Source organism: Hyperoodon ampullatus (genome assembly GCF_949752795.1).
Source record: "Hyperoodon ampullatus genome assembly, chromosome: 2".
Taxonomy (NCBI): Eukaryota; Metazoa; Chordata; class Mammalia; order Artiodactyla; family Ziphiidae; genus Hyperoodon; species Hyperoodon ampullatus.
The window spans coordinates 153,217,380-153,237,138 of NC_136915.1; positions in this window are offsets into that span (position 1 = coordinate 153,217,380).

Here is a 19,759-nt window from a genome sequence, read left to right on the forward strand (position 1 = left end):
AAAAGTGAAAGCATACCGTCTGGTCTTAAGCTGAGCACACAGAGGGTCGTGATCCAATTGGAAGGGAAGCAGAATTTTTAAAAAGAAAGAGGTTTGACCAAATTTTAATCCTTGTCATTTTCATTTCTCTTACCCTGTGGATTTGGGTGATTTTATTTACACTGTCAGCTTGAGCCTAGGGATTGGAAATCAGGCTTTTATGGAGATTATTAAAAGTACATAGAGTACACTAAAGGTTGGGCTAACTGATATATGCTGCTAAAAATATGAATGTGAATGCCCTGGTATTAGATGCCACTGGCGTACATTTCATCCTCCTTAGAAGGTTATTCTTGGGAGCTGGACCTGCCGCAATGGTAATGAGATGCAGGCTGTCAGGGTATTTCTAATAGGTAGTGAATGACCAGGGATGGAGACGAATTAGCATTACTCAGATGAAAAGGTAGCTCTTTATACCATTAATTCCAATGCAAAGTAATTCCACCTCCGTCTCCTGAAAGAGAGGGTATTGTAAATTGGGGGCCAGGGGTGGGGAGAGGAGGAGGGCAGGGTTAAAGCTTCAAGGATTTATTGATGGCTTGGACTGGCTGCGATGTCATCCAAGTCTCTAGGCTGGGTTTTTTTTGGCCTGAGCTTCTCTAGTGACTAGATGCATGACTAGTGACTTGGTTAGGTAATGTTATATAGGCCTAGATGACAAAGATAAAGCTGTAGACTTCAGTCACAGTCTTTAAGACCTCAGCAGATAAAAATGAAATGGATTACTCAATCTCAAAATACTAGGAGCATTCATGCTTTGACAAAGCAGGTTTAGGATCTCAAAGACATGGAAATACCATGTTACAAAGTAGTTGACTATGCAAGACTGGTGTCCTTGCAAGGTTATAGATTATGATAATCTTAACAGGCTTAAGAGGGATTTAGATAGATGCATAGGTCACAGCTCTATGCTGGCCCACCATGAGAAAATGGGGTATTTTAGGGACTTATTTCCAATTATGAGGGCCAATAGTATCCCCAGGCCTGCTGCACAGCCTCCTTGGGTGTCACTGATAGATCAAGAGTCACTGCTATGCTGAAGCTTTGAAGTGTGATCCACACCTAGAAATGGGGAGGAAGGCAAATGGCTGGAAACAATTGACCATGTGTTTATTTCACCTGGTGCTCACAAGTCCCAAGACCTGGACCATGATGTTGAGTTTATGAACTGAGGTTTGTATCTCTTTGTCATGTCCTAGATGCCTATGTATAAAAATGTGCTATCCAGGCCACAGAAAAGGGACCACTGTGAAAGGCGGACCTTCAGTGTCTTCATTGCCTGAAACCTTAGCTCTGAACAACTTGTCCCAACTCTCTTACATTCTACATCCTGACTTGTTCCTCATCCTCTTGGCTTCAGATCTGGTAATTTATTTTCCATTTTACAGCCTTACCGACTCACCCCCAAAACCAGCCGCCCTCTGACTAAAATGTTTATTTCCCTCTTAAACTTTGATCCCAATTCCTGCTGTGATGGTACTGCCCTCATGCATACTGAGTAAACAGCCCCACCTGCCCACATGGACCGCTCTAATCAGTGTGCATCCATCTCCCAAGAGAGGTTCGCCCTCCAGGTGTCCCACAGTCCCCAGGTAAGATCTGTTTGAGGACACTGAGTCAACTGCTACCAGAAAGAAGTAAAATATGTCCTTTAGTGTGATGGCATACAAACTGTTATGACTCTGACTCATACCAGCCCAATCCTCCCTCATTAATTGTCCTTTTAAAACATAAACGAACATGTTATGCTATTTATATGTTTTTTCAAATTGGGTTTCACACGTTTTATTTACTGGATTTGCATAAGTCAGGAAGGATAAATATGAGTTCTCTCTTTAGTACAACAGTACTAGTGACATAATGACAAGTCCAGTGTCCTGGACCATATTACATAGCAAGTGAATTACAGAGCTTAATGCACTTGGTCATTGCTTCATCTGCTACCTATGTTCCCTTGGACTGAGATCCTCCGGAAAACAGGGATCAAATCCATGTGGTCCCTCTCTATGAAAATTAACAAATAAATTAGATGATAGGATGATAAAATCAATGCTGATGAGAGTGATAAATATGCTTTTCATTTCTAACTGTATAAATCAATTTATTTTCCTGATTTTCATATCTGCATGCCTTTGCACTGTTTCCTCTACTTAGAATGCCCCAGAGCAGCAGTCCCCAACGTTTTTGGCACCAGGGACCAGTTTCGTGGAGGACAATTTTTCCACAGATGGGGGGTATGGTTCAGGTGGTAATGTGAGCTATGGGGAGCAATGGGGAGCTGCAGATGAAGCCTCAGTCGCTTGCCTGCCACTCACCTCCTTCTGTGCAGCCGGGTTCCTAACAGGCTGCGGACTGGTACCAGTCCACGGCCCTGGGATTGGGGACCCCTGCCCTAGAGACTGTGAAGTAAGTCAGACAGAGAAAGACAAATATCATATGATATCAGTCATACATGGAATCTCATTTAAAAATGATACAAATGAACTTATTTATAAAACAGAAGTAGAGTCACAGATGTAGAAAACAAACTTATGGTTACCGGGGGCAAGCGGGGGAGGAATAAACTGGAAGATTGGGATTGACATGTACACACGACTACATATAAAATAGATAACTAATAAGGACCTACTGTAGAGCACAGGGAACTCTACTCAATACTGTGTAATGGCCTATATGGAAAAGAATCTAAAAAAGAGCGGATATATGTATATGTATAACTGATTCACTTTGCTGTACAGCAGAAACTAACACAACATTATAAATCAACTATACTGCAATGAAATTGTTTTTAAAAAGGTAGTCCCTTTACACTCACTTTACAACACTAAAGTTAATAACATCATAACAATATATAAATAATGTATAATAGTATAATAGACAATAATATATATGCTATATATAAAAAAGAAAGAATGCCTTCCACCTGCCTTATTTGACTAGAAAATCTCTCTTCATCTTTTAGAACCTGACACCTGTGTAACCTCCTCTCTGAGATCTGCACCTATCACTGCCCCTCCCCACCTCCAAACAGAATTAACTATGTTATAAGCTGTTACACTTAGCATATAATTCTTTATGTAATTTTTGTTTATCTGTATGTTTTTCCCACCAGATTATGGACAAGGCCAGCCTCAATTTCATAGTCTTTTTTGCACTCTAATCTCTGCCATGGTGCCCAATAAGTTACAGATACTAAAAAAGGATTTTTGGAACCAAATGTTGTGAAGATGATGGTGATGAAGATGATCAGGCAGGAGGATGATTTCACTCCTTTCAAGAGAAATAGAGCTTTTCCAGCTTTATGAACTAGTCTTCCATTTAGAATAGTATATTAGTCAAGATAATCAATGCAGGCTGCTATAAAAAGCAATTTCCAGATATAAGTACTATTGCCCAATACAAAGCTATTACTTACTCGTGAGCATCTGGTGTTGCTTGGGCATCTTCCATTGTGTGACTCTTCCATCTTAGAATTCTTTGCTTCCAGCTATTTAGATGGGAGAAAATGTAAAGAAGACACATGAGATTTTTAACACACTTGGCCTCAAAATAACAGTCATCACTTCTGCTTCTGTTCCATTGGCTGGAGCTTGGGAATCACATAGCCTATCTAACTTCAGAGTGACCCAGGAAATGTAATCTTCCTGCATGTCCAAGAAGAGACTCCAAAATTGTGAACACTAAAAGTTTCTTGCAATAGTCTAAACTTCTGGACACCAAATACCTATTTTACTTTCCTCTCACTCACAGAGCATGCTCACTTCACCCCATGGAGGACAATGCAAGGTCTCATCCAATCACCACCACCATATCAATGTCCAGAACACCCAGGGAATGCAGCATCTTCTCCATCAGTCTTATGTAGGATCTCTAGGTGTAGTAGCCTACATATTAAAAAGACAAGTAATCTGTACCCTATTTCCCCACCAATCACAACCCATTTAGAATGGAAAAAAGGACCGAAAAATAATCCCGTTTGCAAAGGGAAATAATAGGTAACACTCAGCATGATGGTCCACAGCCATGCTGAGCCCCTCTGAGTCAGCACTGTGAAGCCCATAACTTCTGGGCAGGGTGGATGTGTGTGAAGTTGGCTCTAAGAAGGACTCCATTTTTTGTTCTTCCTCTTGGCCACATATGAAGTGGGCTTGGTGGTGGGGGGCTACCCTTCCTTCAGAACAGTGCACCTCTAAAAGCTTGACTTCCACTCAGTCTGGAATGGGCTGGCAACTCGAGAATTGTTTTAAGCCTTGAGCAAGGAAAGACGATTCAAGTCCAGGCCCCTGGTTTCTTTGGCAATGCAATTCTAAAACTTAGAAGGCATATGATATATTTGCTTCCAGTCAGGTCCTTGTGCCAGTAAGCACACCCAGAGTTATTCTCTAGACATTGTTATCAAATCTACTTTTGTTTTTCTTCTTTCCCTCCATGCATTTCTCTCTTTCAGCGTAATTACCTAAATGAATTGAGGCTATCAGAAACAATAGGTGGGAAGGCCATACCCTTGATTTGATATTTTAGCTCAAGTAACTTCATTCAATTGAGAACTTTTACTGGCTATTTGCCACTTAAAGCCTACCTTTAGTACTACGTTTTACTGTCGGAGTCTAAAATAAATTTATTTTCTCTAATCTGATAGCCCGAATTTCTGGACTCTGTATTCTGTTTTTGCTAGCAAACTCATTAATCCTTTCCTGAGTCATCTCTTTCCTGTAATGCATATATCTAGATTAGCCAAAAACACTACTAAGACTCTGTTTCCTAACCATTTCCTCTGATGATATTAGCTGTGATGTGACTACCTTCTAATTAATAGCAGGCAATAATTGTACCAAATGATTTGTCACTGCATAACCTGAATTTCCATCTTTCCAGGTTCCGGTATTATGGGGTTGGCCAAAAAGTTCGTTCAAGTTTTTCCATAACATCTTACAGAAAAACCCAAATGAACTTTTTGGCCAACCCAATAGTTTCTTTTCAGCCTGTTGCTAAACTCCTAAACCAATGATATACATTAAGTCTAGTGTAACAGTCAAAGAAATCGATTTGGTTATGTCAATACCCCACTTCTGGTACCAATTTCTGTATCAGAGCAATACATACCAGTTGCTGTAACAACAATCTCAGTGATCTCACACATAGGTTTATTTCTCCCTTGTGTCACTGTCCAATGCAAGTCTGGCAGCTCTCCTTAGAGGCTGTCTTCCAAGTGGTTATTCAGAAACTCAAACTCCTTCCCTTTCATGATGCTGGAATCATAAATCAGTGGCATCTAACCTCACTGTGGAAGGGGAAGCAAAAGCCAGAATATTGTGTAAGATACTTCTAAGGGGCAGAACTAGAAGTGGCTTATATCCTTCAGTCCTAATTTTTTTGGCCAGGACCCTGTCACATGACCCCAATGCAACAAGGAGGAAATGAAATGTTCCTGTGTGCTCAGGAACAGGAAATGGGACTGAGGGGCTTAGAGCTCTCTATCCTGTATTAGAAAGTGTCATTTACTTGACTCTTTACTAATGACTGGCCAAACTGAGAAGAGAAGCCCTTTCTTTTCTCAGTTATCAACTAGATGATTGGATAATGATGACACTTTATTTTTATACTAAAAATGCAGGATCAAAGTACTTTAAAATTGTGAGAAATTTAAGGCAAGTATAATTTTTTACCACTTAAGATAAAATGGAAATACTAAGAGGTTCCAAGGGACGCACTGTGAACCATCCAACAAGCCACCGGATCTTTGGCTTTGAAAAATAAACTTCTCTGACCAAATCTTCATAACACAGGCAAAGTAGTGTGCAAACTGGCTATAAATGAGTGTTAAGCATGACCGCGCAGTTCCTCACAATGGCGATGGCTCAGTCTAAGTGAACTGATTACCTTTGTGCTCTAGTCAGACTCAACAGTCACCCAACTCCCTCTCCTTTGAAAGGCACATCTCAGCCCAAGGAGACAGAGGACCTGATCCACCACCAAGTAGTAATCAGAGTAGTAGTACAGTGGAAAGAACACAGGTGCTGGGTGCAACAAATCTAGGGTCTTCAATTGGTTGTATGTCCTGAGCAAGTAATTTGAAACTCCTCTGAAACTCAGGTCCCTCATCTCTCATCTGTGAAATGGAGAGTAATATATCTATCCTGCATAATATTGTGAGCATTACATATATATGTGTGTGTGTGTGTGTGTGTGTGTGTGTGTGTGTGTAAGTGTGGCTGATATTCAGACAATATGAATTGGTCAGAGTACTCTCAATGGTCAGTGTTCATGCTATACTAGGTATTAACTATTTTAGCATCATCACCTACCTATTTATTTATTTAGGCCTACAACATGCATATAATTTTCCTAAGCATTATGGAAAATACAAAGAAATTTAAGAACTAGATCCTGCCATCAGTGTAGTTTTGAGATCAACTATGTGAATCGAACTAGAAATATGACAGAAATTCAGAGAGAGAATTTGTGTCAGCATTGGCTGGAAGAGTCAAAGAAATTTCCATGAAGAAGGTGACCCCATGAATTCGGAGGACACCAGGTTGTAGACAGCACAAAGCTTGGTAAAGTAGAGAATGCTGAGGAGACCAGTCAGACTGGAGAGGAGAGCAATTAAAGACAAAAGAACTTTATCACCAGCACTGCAAATTCATTCTGAGTAAAATGATACTTAATTTTATGATTAATTTATGATTAATAAAATTTATTCATTTTTAATAAAGAGCAATATTCCAGTTACTGAGGGTCCATTGTGTTTCCAGAGGGTACTGATATGGGTGCAGTTATAACAGATTCCACTGACTGCAAAACTTTTGCAGAGAGGCAAAATTATCATCATGATTTTGATGATGTATGGTGTGTTTGGTGCTTTTCCAATGCAATTAATCCTGCCCTTTCTATTTCTCTTCTCCTCAAATTGTTCTCTTTTTCTACTCCTACATACTTGGTACTACAAGAGAGACATGCCAAGTGCCCAGAACAGTAGCTTGGCACATAGACACTCAATGAATATTTGTTAAATGGATTCAATAAAGTTCTGAGAAAGTTCTGCTAGGCAGGATTGTAGCTTCTTATGGTCTTTAAATCAAGCAAGGTGAGTAGAAATTCACCTCCTAAAAACAAAGACAAAAAAGACTGCTGATCAACTCTTACAATGAGTTTATATGAATCCATAAGGAAGGAAATTAGTAAATGCTTCTAATGATGAGATATAGTGACCAGAAAAGGCAGACAGCCCAGAGTCCCCACCTTTGGAGGCTTCAGTGTAGGCATTGTGTAAGTGCCACTTGCCCAGGCTCAGCACAAACTGGTAAAACGCTTATAGCGTTTTTTTTTTTTTTTTTTTTTTTTTTTTTTGGTTTTTTTGCGGTACACGGGCCTCTCACTGTTGTGGTCTCTCCCGTTGCGGAGCACAGGCTCCGGACGCGCAGGCTCAGCGGCCATAGCTCACGGGCCCAGCCGCTCCACGGCATGTGGGATCTTCCCAGACCGGGGCACGAACCCGCCTCCGCCGCATCGGCAGGCAGACTCTCAACCACTGCGCCACAAGGGAAGCCCTGCTTATAGCTTTGATGGGCCCTTCAGCAAAGCACCTTCCTTCCCCAATGCTATCCCTAAACTCCACTTACATAGTTGAATGACAGCAGATAATCAAGGTGGCATAATCTCCAAACCATGCCTAACAGGTATTATTTTTTTAAGTTAAAGTGATATAATCTTCCTTTTCCTTTAAGTCATGATTCCTTATGGTTTCCATCCATCAAATCAATGTTTCTTATTCTTTACATGATGAGTAAATACCTGCTGAAATAAGGAAGGCACTGCTCAACTTTCACCCTCAAATTAGTATTTTTCGGGTGCTTAAAAAAATGATAATCTTGAAAGCTAAGCTTTGAGCAAAAGAGATTTCTAAACTTCAATAACTCCCTTTATGTAAGCAAAGCAATACATTGAGTGACAATATGGAATTTTACAGGTATAGAGAATTTAGAATATGGCGTAAGGGGCATTCCCACGTGCCTGGAGTGCAAGTTGAAAATTGTTCTGGAGCTGGGAGGAGGAAGAAATGGAAAAAGAGAGGAAAAATGAAACTAACCAGTTATGTCTGTTCCTGACGCCCACACTGTGCACATGAAGAATTCCCCTGAGCAGTGGGACTTCTTCCTTGCTTTCCTGTGAACATACCAGGACAATTTCAATCCCAACCTCCCCCTCCCTCCAGAAGCCTGAATTTTTACTGAAACTTCAGCAATATGGTACCATTGCCAGGTAGGTTAACCTGGCTGGGGTCGTTGTTTAGGTGCCCTGAATTAGAGCTTCTGGCTTCCCAAGGCCTGCACTTGGTACACATGGAATCCAGAAGTTTCTATATACTCCTGTGGGATGATACAGTGGTACTAAGAAGCCAGAGGATTTCCAGGTGCCTGGAGTTGGAACAAGATGGCCACAGAGTACAAGGATTCCACCTCCAGAGGCAATCAGCCAGGACCATGGGTGGGATTAAACACTAACCCCAAAAGACCAGATGAAAGAGCCACTTCTCTGTGCCACCAGTCCAAGGTACCCAGGGAGTGGACCAGAGTCATCCCACAGCAAAGACCAGCAAGGAATCAGAGGTGAGAAGCTGACCCAAGGTCCCTTCCCACACCCCCGCGAGGGTACATAAGCCTCCTCCCAGGCCCAGATGCTACCCAGCTGACAGGTAGAAGGAGAGAAGTGAACTCCAGGAAGTCTGGGCATTTACCCCAAAGAGGCTGATGTCAACAAGAGAAGGGGTTGTCTTTAGTTGTCAAGTTTATTTGGTCTCCCTCCACTTCCCTATGAGAAAGAGATGAGAGGTCAGAGCAAGATGAGAAATTATATTAAAAATATAAAATGCTCTATGCTTTTAACTCAGCTGAGTGTAATGCATGTGATTTTTAACCCCAGACTGTATTAATGATGCAAAGTCACTGGTCAAAATGCCCAGAGGCCCTCTCCCTGCTTTAAATGGTAGAACGCAGTTTGGATAGAAATAAGTGTAATGTCCTCTAACTTGTATAGCTTTGCAAGGTTTTTCATCTGTTATTAAATTTTTTTCACATCATAGGTCCAATGAAGGGGTGGGCTTTAGTCACTACACTTTTATCTAAGAAATGTTATTTCCTTACCATCAGTGGAGAGACTATAGAAAACATAAAGTTGCTCACATTAGTCGTGCTATGAATCAATATTTGGTATTTAGAAAGATAACAGTACAGAAATTTATGGGAAAGACATCATTTGCCAGGTATTGTCAGACACTTTACATACACTCACTGTCTTTCATACTCCTCCAACCACCATTGTTCCCATGTTACAGATGAGGAAACGGAAACTGATTAATAAATCAAAGTCAGTTTGTCCAAGGTCACCGAGGCTAGAAGGTACAGAGCTAGAACTGGAATGCAGCTGGATGACTGTGGCAGGACCCTTGCTGCTTCCCCACAAGGTCCAAGGTCCCTGCCCCTCTGCCCAGCGTGTCACACACAGACCTGCCTAATAGCCACACACCCAGTGAACACACAGGGCTGATGCCTCCTGTTCTCTGGAAATGGACTCTGGAACTTCAAACTGCCAACCTCAGACTTTATTTGACCTTAATGAAGACCAGCAGCCCAGGCTACCTCCCCTCCTAAGACAGGAGACTTGCTTTTCTCACCCAGGTTCCCAGTTTTGAAGCTAGGTTGAAAGATTTATTTTTCTCTCTGGCTACTGCGTTTGCATTCCCTCCAATTAGCGCATTCATTCTTTAAAGAAATACCCAAGTTGCTTTTCTGGTTTCTCAGCTTCTCAGTCTCCTGATCTGAAGGGTCATTGTCTTGACAAATCAGGAGTGTGGCACCTAGTCACTGGGTTACTCGGCCTGGCCCAGGTGCCTTCAAATAACCACCTGTTCTTTTAGATACTACAAGAAGCATGCAGGAGCCAGAAGGTAAGGTGTCATCGTCCCTGGAACACAGCAGCCTGAAGGAGTACTTAGGGAGAGGATGCTGGTCTTCAAACACTTAAAAAAACACTTTCTAATATGCAGGCCTCAAATCCTGTGGAGCATGAAGCATGTGGTAGGACAATTATGGTGGGCTTTCTGAAGTCGTGGAAAAAGACTAAAAATGGCCCATTCCTTAGGACATAAGGAAAAATAGGCATTGAGCCAGTGGAAACCAAGAAGTAAGCCAGAAAGAAATGGAAGATTTTCTGCTTTTCTTTGCTAGTTCCTTTCTGTAGTAAAAGCCAATTTTACTAGCATTTTGTCAGCCAGAGCCCTTTGTAAACAAGCACTTGCAAATTCTCAGACCAGTGAAAATGGAGATTCATAAAGATATTTTGAGGACTGTAACCCTTAAATGTTTTTGTGAATTATTAATACAAATTAAAGAGAGTCTGCTTTTTTAACCATTGAGTAATGCTATCTATTTTATGAAAACTAGTCATTCATACTGAGAATGTTTAGAACATTTTGTTAATCAGAATATTTAACTTATGGGAGAATTTGGTACTAAATTGGCTAAAAATTTTCATAGATCGTGAAAATCTATGTACTTCAGAATTAGGAGGAGGAGGCTGCCTCCCAAATATGATAATTTATTAACTGTGTGACCTTCAGGTCCTTTCAATTCCCTGTGCCTTATTTTTCTCATTTTTAAATGAGTATAATGACATCTACCATCCCCGGTTATTAAGCTTAAATGAGAGAGGCATATGCGCATGCCTAGCACATACTTGCATATAGGAGACACTCACTGCATAAATACACTGCAATTATGATGATGATGATTAGCATCCTTTTTAATGCTGCTACTACCATTTGTGTGAGCTTATTTCTAACTCTCCTTCTCATTTTACCAGCCTCTGCCCACCCTGGAATTCTGGCCTTACATACCTCCCCCTGGAACACTGCAAGTTTTCCCAGATGCTATGATCAGCCCTTCCTTTCCCCATTCAAAGAATAAAGAGTGGTTTGGGAGTGTCTGAGCCCTCCAGGGCTGGCTCTCCCCTCCACGGAGACACCACCCCTGGCTTAGTCTTGGTTCGTCCCATCATTTCCTCTTTCTCTGGGCCAGACCTGGATAAACTTGTGGTTTCCTTCCTTCGTGCTCTCTGGAGAGCTGAGTACTGCACACTTGAAAGCCTAAAAACTTGTCATTTCCACCTTGAACTAGTGGCTGACCTCACCAGACAGCCTGGGAAATGAATTAGTGTCCTTAAGCAGAGACAGAATATGAGCAGTGACCCAGCTCTCCTAGGCAACTATGGAAACTGTCAAGTGGTAGTTAAAGTTCCCTTTTTCCCAACCCCTTTAATTATGTTGAAAACTATGTCATATTGTTTTTGAAAAAGTTAATGAAATAGTAGGTAAAGGTGAACCAAGGAACGTAATTTACTTGGATTTCCTTGCAAGCTTTTGATAAGGTCCCTCATAAAAGACCATTAAGGAAAATAAATGGCCAGAGGGCTCTGGGCAAAAGTCTTTTTGGTGTATTAAAAACTGGTTAAGCAATTTTAGAAGGAAGAATCACTGACGCTGGCTACTTCTTGGAGTGGAGAGAGGTTAATCACAAGCTGTCCCCAGTGTTAGTATTTGGACTTGAAATGTTTGAATGATTTATGAAGGAAAAGAAAGCAAAGTTGGTCAAAGACACAAAACGATGATCATAGTACAAGCTGTCCAGAGTGTTTGGTAGGAGTGAAGGTTCCTTGCCTATCGACCAGGAATACAGTCCCTAGAGGGAAGAGCTGGGGGCCTACCCTGAAAATGAAACCTCCAAGGATGAGAACTAAGCTCTGAAAACCTTTCAGAGAAAGACAGAGACACTTCTCATTTGTGGCCCCAGTGCAGCCAGGCCTGAGGCTGGAGGGCAGGACACAATGACCTTGCAAGTGTCCTTCCCACCCTTCCCGCAGATGGTGGTTTAAGGCCATGAAAAATCAGAAATGAGTGGCATGGGTGGAAAGCATTTAAGCAATATGAAGACACCATTTTGCATAGTTTTCATTCCAAAATTGTAGAAGAATAATTCTACTGGTAAAGGAAAGCCAAAGAAATGTCATGGGGACTAAAACATTAAACACATCTTCTGGTAATTCTTGTATTTGACTTGATGCAGCAGAAGATAGACAAGAGATACTGAGGACCTGTTTACTGCCTACTATACGGGCAATGGGAGTACTTCGTTTTTTACAAAAGAAGACAGACCTTCCTTGAAAGTGCTTGTAATCTAACAATGTAATTATTCTCATAGTTATCCTCACTGTTGCCTTCCCCCCTCCAATATTTTCACTGCAAAATGAAACAGAGGGAATTACACAAATATCTGGATGCAGATGAGGCAAATAAACCCCAGGTGTCCTCCCAGCCATGTTCTTCATTAATCTTTATGACACTTCTTATCAAGTCCCACCTGCGTTTCTTCAAGATCAAAAAGTCTAAAACCCAAAAGTCACATTGCAATCAGGGGCAAAGTGAATCCAAATCTGTATTTACCCAAACTTCTTTTCTTTTGCCCATTCTAGTAATAATGCTAGTTTATACATAGGGTGCTATTTACACAGTAGGAACGCATTTATTTTGAGACAGACATAGAGAGAGAAAACGTCAGATAATACATTGGACATTAAAATACTGCTCTCAAAGAGTCCACCAGTAGACCCACTCAAATATAGTCAACTTACTTTTGAAAAGTTGCAAAGGCAATTCAATAGGGAAGAAGTAGTCTTTTCAATGAATGGCACTGGAACAATTGGATGTCAATAGGCAAAAACAAAAACAACAACTCCAACAGAAAAGCAAAAAACCTCTATACACACTATATACAAAAATTAACTCAAAATGGTTCATAGGCTTAACTGTAAATGTAATTGTAAACTCATAAAATTTCTAAAAGAAAATATGGAAGAAAATCTTTGCAACACTGGGTTAGTTGCAAAAAGTTCTTAGATACAACAGCAAAAGTGCTATCCATAAAAGAAAAAAATGGATAAACTGGACTTGATAAAAATTCAAAGTCTTAGGATCTGAGTCATAAACAGAAACTGAAACAAAAAACAAACCTTCCATGTTTCCAACCAGACTTAGAGATATAAACCTTTCCTCAGGAACATAAGAAGCTGAGTGAGCAACTAATTTGAAAAATGGCAGCTCCTCAGCTAACTTTTCCCCAGACTGGGTCAAGTAGAAATCAGTGACTCTTTGCTTTGTTTTCCTAGTACTTTGTGGGCGTTTTGGTGCTTAACACACTCTATCGTCATCAATTGTCATAGACTCATGCACAAATGTCAGCGGTAGGGCCCAGTATATTGTATCTGTGTCCTCCCAGAACCTAGTAGAGGGATTGATAGAGAAGATGTAGTCAATAAATGTTTGAAGAATAAAATAAAGAAAGAGGAGGAAAGCAAGAAAGTAGGAGAAAGACATTATGTGAGGAGAGAAAGGGAAGGAAGGGAGGGAGGAAAGGAGGAGAAAAGGAGAGGAGAAGAATGGAGTGTAAGGAAGAAAGAGCGAGAAGGGAGAATGAAAATGAAGAAAAGGAAAGGGGAAAAAATGTGCTTCGGGTGAAGAAAGTGAGGACAGGTAGGGTCTGTGGAGAGATGGGGTAGTGTCTGGTGTGGGACAGGGGCAGCCATGGGCCAGCCTGATCATCTGGGCCGTGTTACCCAAACCAGCCTGTGGTTTCAGGCCACTCACCCTGAGATCACCAGCACCCATTGTCCCTCATGCTACAGCCCCATAGATGTCAGCAGCCATTGTGTGGTTCAGCGCAGGGCCAAGGCAGCAGCTGAGGCAGGAAGAGGGAGGCCAAAGCTGCTGGCTGGTGCTATTGGGCCTGCTCCCCTGTTCCACGGCTGTGGGCCTGGGTGCCAGTGCCAGAGAAGCCAGGTCAGGGTGGCGAGGAGTGCTGGCATGGCAGGCCTCTCACACTCTCTCCTTTCCAATGGCCCCGCATTGCTGGGGAAATGGGAAGGGCCGGGCAGCCAGCAGCCGAGAGTGAGAACTTCCTCTTGCCAGAGCCAGCTGCTGGCTGCCATCTGGGCAGGGGCAGTGCCAGTTTCCCAAATCTGCCTTCCCTTTGGAAAACAGGGAGAAAACTCTGTGCTGCGGAGATAGCTTCTCCTTCCATCCCGAGGCTCTCAGTTAAAAACCCAACAAAACCAGCCTTTGAAAAAAGAAGGGATGAGAAATGCCACATGTTGGGCTGTTTCCAAAGGAATTTGCTTCTCCTAGGGCCTTTACATCCAAGAAAAATCTCTACTTGCCCTCGATTTCCCTTGGTTCTTTCCTTTTACTTAGTGATAACCTTTACTTTTAAAAATTAAATCTGTTTGCACTAATAAAATGCATATCTGTGTGTCCTTTCTTTGTCACCTAGAGAAGGAATCATCCACTATAAACTGGAAATTTTCTGAGAGAAGTGATCTAGTCTTTTTAATTCACCCTCTACCATGAATAACCCAGCAGCTCACGAAACTGTTGCTCACTGGATACTTTCTGGAGGATTTATTCATTCACTGAATGCATTCTGAGCACCGTCTAAACATTAGCACAGGACTGTTGATGATGAAGAATTGAAGAAGACCTGGCTCCTGTTCTCAGAGTTCAGCCACTTGAATGGAAGCATCCCCTCAGACCCTCCTGGACATCAGGGCAACGGGAACCTGCTGCAGTGTGTCAGCTCTGTGTGCGGCCTGGACCCGAGCCCCCAGCATTATTTCCTGTGCTACTGCTATGTTCCTAGGAGGCAGATGGGACAAGAGTTGGCACCCGACAGAGCACAGAATCAAGGAGAGCCTCTGCAAAACCAAAAAGCAGACAAGCTTTGTGCAGGGGTGAGAGTCAATATATGTAACCAGCTGCCCGCCATGGGCACTGGCCAATCAGAGCAGATGCTGGCCAGGAGAGATCAGTACGGTCACCTTGATACATACCAGCTGAATATGAATCCTGGATTTATTTTTTATTATTGCCTTAGCTGTCAATTCCTTCTTCTCCGTCTTGATACCTTTCCTCTTAGTGATGCATGGAAGCAACCCAGCATCCCACCATAGCAACTGGATGGATGCAGGGATAGAAGTGCTTCATGAGGACCTCAAGTTAGCAGAGATCTTCACAGTGAGGCTTCAGTTTGGCTTCCCCGACTTTGCTGGTATCCTGGTCCCAAAGCAACTCTCAACATGCCTAGTGTTCATGGGATAGTTGGAAGAGGCAGGCTGAAATCCAGGGAAGGGTTCAAGAGTGAGGTTCACTCTCTAAAATATAGGGTTCATTGGGCTTCCCTGGTGGCACAGTGGTTGAGAGTCCGCCTGTCGATGCAGGGGACGCGGGTTCATGCCCCGGTCCGGGAAGATCCCACATGCCGCGGAGCGGCTGGGCCCGTGAGCCATGGCCGCTGAGCCTGCGCGTCCAGAGCCTGTGCTCCACAACGGGAGAGGCCACAACAGTGAGAGGCCCACGTACCGCAAAAATAAATAAATAAATAAATAAATAAATAAATAAATAAATAAATAAATAAAATATAGGGTTCATCCCAGCCGATGTTTAGCCTGTCTGGGGGCAATCAGGCCCTAAGGAAAACTGATTCACACTGTCCAAACTCACAGGAACAACACTATCTTGCATTTTAAGTTTCTCCTAAGTTATTTAACAATAATAAAAAATACATGTAAAAATACATGCAGTTTGCATAGGCCTGAGCCTCCAGTGAGCACTGATTATCGGATAAATTTGAAAGTGCATGATCTCATTTGACCCTCACCATGGTCCCTGAGATAAGCAGGGCAGGCATTATTTGTTCCCATTTGGTAGCCCAGCAGAAGTAAACAGTTTGTCTCAGCTGGCGTATTCAGTGGCACAGTTAGATCAGAAGTTAGGTCTCCTGACTCCTAATTCAGTGCCCTTTCTATAAGCCAGATTACTAACTGATAATATAAACTCCAGCATCCTAGACAAGACCTACCTGAGAAATGAAATTAAGATCAGAAGTGCCCTTGATGGAAACATAGATGAAAACACAGAGGATCAATTGGTGAAGAGCTCTGACTCCTGGTGCTGCCTTTGCTAATCATGTGATGTTGAGTAAGTTAACCAGTCTCTCCAAGCTTCTGCTTTTTCATCCACAGGAAAGAAACAGCACCTCATGAGGTTGCTGTTAAGAACAGAACTAGGCAATATAGGACCACGATCACAGGGTCCAGCCTAGGGTAGGTGCTCAATACGTAACGATATTCTTTAGGGTTTTTTGGGGTTTTTTTTGCGGTACGCGGGCCTCTCACTGTTGTGGCCTCTCCTGTTGCAGAGCACAGGCTCCGGACGCGCAGGCTCAGCAGCCATGGCTCACGGGCCCAGCCGCTCCGCAGCATGTGGGATCCTCCCGGACCAGGGCACAAACCCGCGTCCCCTGCATCGGCAGGCGGATTCTCAACCACTGTGCCACCAGGGAAGCCCTCTCTGTTATTTTTATTATTTATTCCTGAGAAGGTGACTTTTGCTTTCAGGTCAGAAAGCCCTCCCTGGGGCTTTTCTGGACTGGTCTGTGCTACCAGGAGCTCCCATGGTCTACCATCTCTCGTATGAGGTGGGAGGAAGCCATTCATTCACACACTGGTACTTCCCAGTGTGAAATCTATCCATGTCCTCCCAAGGAATATTTGCTCATCTGCTTACTGAGCACTGATTCTCTTCCAGGTACCTTCTAATACTTTAGAAATATTAATTCATTTCATCCTCATCACAACCCTCTTAAGTAGGTTGCTATTATTATTCCCATTTCATAGACAGGAAAACTGAGGCACTAAGAGGTCAAGTCACACATCTAGGAAATGGCAGAGCCAAGGTTCCAACCAGAGGGCCCAGCCCCAGAGCTTGGGAGTTTACCCACTACACAGGTGGTCTCCTCATTTTAGCAAAGGATGTGTCTTAAAAAAAACTGTGTGGGGGCTTCCCTGGTGGCGCAGTGGTTGAGAGTCCGCCTGCCGATGCAGGGGACGCGGGTTCGTGCCCCGGTCTGGGAAGATCCCACATGCCGCAGAGCGGCTAGGCCCGTGAGCCATGGCTGCTGGGCCTGCATGTCCAGAGCCTGTGCTCCGCAACGGGAGAGGCCACAGCAGTGAGAAGCCCACGTAATGCAAAAAAAAAAAAAAAAAAAAAAAAAAAAACTGTGTGGCCTTGTTGGAAAGGGGCTTCTAGGCAGGGTTTATTTCTGAGTCTATTAAATCTCATTATGAAATCTCTCCCCTGCTCTTCTACGAAAAGCTTGGGCAGCCCTGGGGTGTCTTCCTAGAGGTTTCTTAAGCCTTAAGCCTTGAAGAGCCAGAAACACTGAAAGTGACCAACTTGCCTTAGAGTCCTCAGAAATAGATTCTTCACCAAAATCGATTTTCTAAGTGTTTATCAAGACATAGCTCTCTGGCAGGCACTGAGCTGAGATATTACTAAGATGGTATTTTGGGCCTATAGTTAAGGAAGACAAGACAGTTGCTGATACATGTGGAAATGCCAAAGGACAGGGGGTTCAGAGAGAACGTACAGTGATCACAGGAATGGAGGGAACTTTGTGTGAGCACAGCCTGAAGGAATTAGGCCTCATGCTGCAAAAGCAAACCTGGAGTGAAGATGAGGGGAAACTTACACAATCATGTAAAGTACAGGCAGAGTGAAAACAGGTTTGTTCACAAATTCCAAAACTCTGAACCCAGGGGACATCTCCTGGTTTGAAGGAGGAAGTTTCAGGACAAATAAAAGGTAATCCTACTTCAATACACAAGCTGTCTCAAGAGATGACATGGGGTGAAAACATACATAGTTTCAAGAAGGTTTTCATAATGGTAAGGATGCTAAAGTTAATAACCATATGGTAAAGAGAAGTTGGGGATGCTTGAGTTGCACTGTCACTAAGGCCCCAACGATACCTTGCTTTTGAATAGAGCTGGATGTTTCATGTACACCCACGCCTGCCTGAGGTCTCATCAGAGCCCTGGGAAATTGTCTAGGCCGGTATTATCAGGCCCACTTTATGTAACAGGAAGAGAAGGCTCTGAGATGTTATTTGCCTAATATTTGTAGCATGGGGATCCTGTCTAACTCCAAACTGAAGGTGAACTTGGCTTCTCAGGCAGGTGAAGACATCTGGGGACAGCACACTCAGATTTTGCCATTTTCATCTGAACCACCAGGATCCAAGATGACCCTGAATAGGAACTTTTCTGGACTGGACCAAGCTCAGCCATTCAGAGGACAAAACGTCCTATTCACAAGCCCTTCGGTCTCCCCCATTAAGCCCAGGCTCTCATGCATAACAGGCTCACGTGAAGATCTCACAGGGAACTATGCTGTTGATTTAAAAAAAAATAATAACCTATGAGTTTTATCTCTTTATCTCCTCAGTCCAGAGGGAAAAAAAGGGACACAATCTGTCCTCCCAGTGGGACATCCATCTGATTAGATGTCATAAAACAGAGTAGTCCTTTAGTCAATAATGGCTGGAATACCTCCGACCCACAGTTACTGGAAAGAAAAAAAAAACCTGACTACAGATAAACTCCCTAGGGTTTCAGATCCATTTTGCAATAAGCCATGTTATGAAGGAAACCTGGCCCCAAAAGATAGTTTGAATGCAAAATAAAGATAGTTCACATGCTTTGAAGCAGATACAGGGCTCCTGTGGAAGCAACAGTATCATATTTTCGGAGGATCATTATATTTCCTGCTTCAGACTTTATTTGGGTCCCACCGTTCTTTTATACAACTCCTATTTTTAGTCATCAGAGGCGCCATGTCCTGCTAGGCAGGGGCCTCAGCAGGGCAGGTCTGGCAGGAATAGTGAGGGTTGGATGCCTGAGGAGTCGAGAGAGCTGGGCAGACAGCGGGTAGGCAAGCTTCAAGGAGCAGGTGTGGCCCGAGGGGCAAGACAGGCCAGAAGCCGGACCTGGGGAGCCTCAGGGAAAAGATTTAGGGGGAGCACCATGGGTTTAGGGAGAGGATTCCAGGGTTCAGGAGGCCAGAGAATTATCAGGAAGGGGCTGGAATATAGACAAAGCAGAGGTGGGCAAGAACACTTTGAGATACCCTGTCACAAAACAATGGGCAGGGGCTGAAATGCATGGGCCTGAGAACCTTGAAGACGTTATGCAAAGTGAAATCAACCAGTCACAGAAGGACAAATACTGTGCGATTTATGTAAGGTATCTAAAATATTCAAATTCGTGGAATCAGAGTGGAATAGCAGCTGCTGGGGGAGAAGGGAAAATGAAGAGTTACTAACTGGTGGGTAGAAAGTTTGAGTTGAGATGATACCTATATGTATACATAGTTAAGTATATGGTATGTATTGTATACGATATATGAGGTATACAGTATACCTTAACAAAGTAGCTATACTTAATCGTTAACAATTCTGTACTATAAACTTTAAAATTTGTTAAGAGAGTAGCTCTCACATCAAGTGTTCTTACCACAATCAAATAAATTTTTAAAAAGTAAATAAAAACTCATGGGTTTGAGCCAAAGGGGTACAGGATGAGTCTGATCCAGGCAGGGGCAGATGTGCCAGACTTGCTGGGAAGTTCCTACAACCAGGCCTTCAGAGAAGAAAACGAAAACACCTGTGGTCACTAAAAACTGTCATATAAGAAAATCTTAATCTTCATTAGACATTCACTCATGTCACCTCTAATCCTATGAGATCTAACTCTTGGTGAAGAGGAAGAAAAAAGAAAG